We start from the raw sequence: 5284 nt of genomic DNA on the forward strand, positions 1-5284 counted from the left end.
TAAAACGTTACTTGATATATTTTTTTTTAAGGTGATGTATTTGTTTCATTTTTTATGTTATGTAAATTTTGATTTTTTTTTCAAACTAGTTTTTCCGACGAGTTACAAACGGGTAAGACGGTTAAGTTTTACAAATATCGAAGTGTATCTATACTCAATCAATTGGCCAGTGCACAACAATAACAGCGTAAGTCTGCAAACACAATTTATAAGCAATGCTATATGATCATATTATAAATTCAGCAATTTTTATCAGCCTATCGGGTTACAAGAAATTATATAAATTGTCGGAAAACCGCCAAGTTATTATTTCTATTTTACAAGAACTTTTGATAAGATAGATAAAATAATCGAACCATATAATTTTAAACGGAACTGTGTAATTATTGGTCACCAAGCACGTCTCTTGGAATGAATTTTAAAGCTATAAATTCGAAAGGTAGATACACTATCATGTTTACGATGGTAATTTCGTACAACAATAATATAACTTGCACCGGATGCCCATTAATATTATTGTCCATCGCCTACTGAAACCGGTCGGAAAACAAAAAGTAATAATATTACCAACTTTTATTATTCAAAATGATAAATATGATAATTTATGTTTAATTATTATGCAACGTAGAGAAAATTATGTCATTTTTATATTAATCGTTCAATGTAGAACATTGTATTACAATCTCGTTTTAATAATAATAATAATAAATAATAATAACCCAACAAACTAATATTATTTCACCTTTTTTTCGCAAAGGAAAGTTTTGTGTATAAAACAGGTGGGTCGAGATGTAAAGGCAAAGATAATAAATTAATTTTTTGTTTCGTCTAACCCTTCCCCCTGCACAGACTCTAAACAAATAATAGCTTTTAAATCCTCCACGAAATTGAATTAACGAACACTAAATTGCTTATAAAAATAGAGTTCACTATAAAATATGTACTTACATGATAATTAAGGTATATTGTATAGATATAGATGAGATACGTTAAGGATTTTAACTGTAACACCGATGAAAAGTACCAATGATCAATATTCAACGAAATAAAATATCTAAATAGTATGTAGGCGTATATTGTTCTATTATACAACAAAATAAGTAATAATTATACAGGTTTAAATATTATTAATGTGGAATCTAGAAATAATTAGGTAAATTTATATTTTTTGTTAAACGAAAATAACGTTCAAATTTGAGACGATCGGCTGAAATAAAACGTACAAGTATTTTTATCATATATAAAAAAACAAATTAAAACCACGTTTTAGTATTAATTTTTATTTCTTCTTTCGGGGCACACGTAAAGAATATAGTCGATTAATCTTAATATGAAAAAAAAATAGTAACGACGAAAAGCGTACTGGTAAAATATACATAACATATTAAACTACAAGGATAAACTTGATGAAAATTTAGTTTAAACTGTTTAACGATTTACAGACTACAGTATTTAGTTAACACCAACAATTTGAAAAATATATTTGAATATTTAATTTGTGTTAAAGCGTATAGTCAGAAACCAATTTATAAATTGACTTTCCCGAGGTGGTTCTTGAAATTGGTTTGAATTAATTTCAAAAACGAAGAACTTGAATTTAAAATAATCGCTACCGTGTAACCTAATACTATACGTGTACAAATTCTTCAACAAATGAGAAAATTGTACGTACACGATCGCGTAAAGTTCGGTCCGTCTCGGGCACCTATTAATGTTGATAAAAACATTACGTCCTCAAATTGAATTGATCAACCTGACGAGACGGTACGTGATCTTGAACGATAATACAATTAAGAATTTACAACACTGTACGAAGGGTGTTTCGTTGTCTTAACTTTCTTCCACGCAACCAAATAAGTTGGTTAAATTGCGTTCCATACTTCCCAGCAAGCAAGATATACCTACGCTATAAATATTCATACAAAACAAATGAATATAATCGAACGTTAAGGTGTAATATAATACAATGTTCTCATCTTTGAAACACATCAATGATCCTTAAACATTTTATGACGTACCCACATCAACCCGAGACTTGAACCGACAGCTATACATCGGAATCACGGCAACCAACGAAGTATACACAGGTATGCTTATAAGTTATAACGATATTAATTGTAATGCAGCTATAGTTTTCAAGTGAGCTTACGGAGGAAACAAAAACTTAGCATGTATTATATTATTTTTATTTATATTAATTATTTAAATACATCGTTAGTTCCGAGTGACTTATATATCCGTTATACATTTATGCTATTGCAATTATTTTAATAAAATGTTTATATTATAATATTGATAACCGCCTCTATCGTTATGCGACTATAGTCTATAATACGGTGGCATACACAGTGCGTATGCTGCGTGTATTCTGCAGAATACTCGCCCCTCCCCCTAAATATCATCTTAAATGCCAATAGCTTTAGTGCCAACTTGATGAGCACATGGATTTAACTTAACCTATTCGTCTTATACAAATTACTAAGATTTATTTTAGATTTGCTTCATTTTACACACCACTTGATCATCCCCCATAATATTTAAAGTTAGACGATTCTTTTGCGGCAATAGAATTACTATAATAAAAATTTGCACGATAAACCTACATATTATACGTAATTATTATTACATTCAACACGAAAAACAATCGTTAACGAATCGGTGCCGTTTCGTTATTATTATAATGTATACTATTATAGTGGTGGAGGTTTAGGACATCGTCGCCGCCACACCACGCGACACGAATAGCGTTGCTCTAAACGCACAAAATTGTCTTTATAATAAGGTTAGGTAATAATACAATAATATTGTCCATGCCGTGTGCGTGCGAGAGTGTAAATATATGCATTATAATAGTGGGTACCTATTAGCCTTCCTATTTCTCCTACTCATTCTTCGTCGTACCATCTTCATTTATACGTCGGCATGCTTACAATAAAGATATTTATATGTTATATCATAATATTACCATATTACCACAAAATTGCTCTTTAATCGTTACCGACATGGTTCGATTATCCGTTAGTACAAGTCATCATCGTTTCAACCACCAAAAAAGATTAAAAATGAAATTTTCGCGTCAAAAATGTCACCATGTGATTTGACATGTTTTTTTCTGTTGCGTAATAAGAATAAGTACACAAAAATAGTCATTTTGACACCGATTAGACAAAAACTGAATACATAAACACACAATAAAGCTATTATTATATTATTGACTATTGTAGCTTGGTCATTGTATTTCGTAACAAACACGCGTCTTCGCAGACAACGGAAACCGCATTGATTTATTAATAATAATAACACACAACTTGAATATACCATTGTTTCGGCTTTGTATTAACAGGTTAATAATAATTATTGTAGACACACAAAACATATCAAATGTATAATGTTCGAAAAACATTTCCGACAACATACGTGAAATCACAATATTTCAATTTCTTATGTTGACGGTTTATCGGTGGAGATAAATAAAAAGCCATAACATTCTGCAAACAATTTATAAATTTCAATCAATTCTAGATAGAAAACTATAAATTCATCATGATGAATAAATGAAAAACATTTTCTTGGTAAACGTACCTATGTTGGAAAAGTTTCGTTGTTTCACTATGCGGTTTGATACTATAAATTAGTTTAAATATTTAAATAGTTTTTTAGAGCTATGAAATTATAATTATATATTACGAACTGAGTAGACTGATACAATTAGTGAATACAAAGAATATCAACAAACATTTCTTCAATATTGATAATACGCATTATAAAATACATTAATTATTATTATTATTAAGTATTCATTTATTCGATTTTCTTCCTTCATATTCTTAACGCATAAACCATATTACACAATACTATCTTGCTTCACTTCCCGCCACACTCGTTCACTTGAATGAAATTTAAAAAAAAAACTACCAATCATCAAATTACAACGTTATAATAACATTACCTACGAACAAATTTACATTTTAAGAAACTCGATGACTTTTTTATCGGCTATTATTAGATTCTGTAGAAATTAACCGTATTTGGTAACCGTGTTCGGTTTTCATCGAGAATCATTTAATCGATTTAATCAAAAGTGGCAAAAATATCTACCAGCTGAAATAAGTGAAATATGAATACTTGTAAAACATTTTAACAATATAGGTACATATTATTGTACTAGACATATGAGACCGATAGGAAGTTGTGAAGTACTCATCTCCACCACGATGCCATTAAGTTGGCATAAATCCGACAATACGTAAAATTCTGTTAAAATGACATGACACCTATGATGCTTGTGTAGCTAATGTTGTTAAATTAATGAACATTTTGAACTTTGGTTAGTACTAAGTTGACATTGAGAACAAATAAAAAATTCATAGGTAATAAACCATATGTCCATATACATTTAACTCTAAACATTTTTATTTGATATGAATAAACCTACAGCGGAACTAAATCCATACATATTTCGGTTCAAGTTGTATAATTTGAATAAGAACTAAATATTTACAAAAAAATTGTGAAAATACAATGGGGAGAGTCCGTTAAAACTTAAGTATTTATAAAACTGTTTCTTCGTCTTCACACTATTTTAGTAAATATAAGAAATAGATAAATGCCTCCCTACTGTCTATGGCAATTAATTTATTAAAAAATACTTATTATTCGCGTTTATTGAAAATAATTTTATATAATTAAAACTAAATATATGTACTTATTTAAACTCGAATCTCGATGTATTATTTATCAAATTTTTAAATAACTGGAAATAGCGATATTATTGCAACGGATACTTTATCTAGTTGATTTAATTCGAAAATGTATTAACTAGCAAAGTTTAAAAATTGTTTAAAAAAACTAACTTTATGGATAGACGGTTAACGACTGCATTTTTGGTTTATTATTATGACGTACATAACATGTAGGTATCGGGTAAATATTAAGCAATACGCCGACATTCGACTGTTCAAAATCAAAATTCTGACATCCAGTCTAATATTATTTGAGTTTAATAATTTATTTTAAATGAATAATAATGCTCGTGTATTATGTTAAAATAATAATAATAAGTCTTAACCGGGAAACGATTTTGGCACTCGTCTTAGTGCCGTACATAATATCACCAAAACAATCCGTGAAAACCTATACGGACATCTCGAAACTATAATATATACCTACTGCTAATAATATTATACAACACAGTTGTCATAGTTTTTTTTTTATCTATATACATGAATATATGAACAATAAGCGACAAAACGCGGCGAGCGTAAAACTCTGTGGTACCTAATGA

Source organism: Aphis gossypii, chromosome 3, assembly GCF_020184175.1.
Source record: "Aphis gossypii isolate Hap1 chromosome 3, ASM2018417v2, whole genome shotgun sequence".
Lineage (NCBI taxonomy): Eukaryota > Metazoa > Arthropoda > Insecta > Hemiptera > Aphididae > Aphis > Aphis gossypii.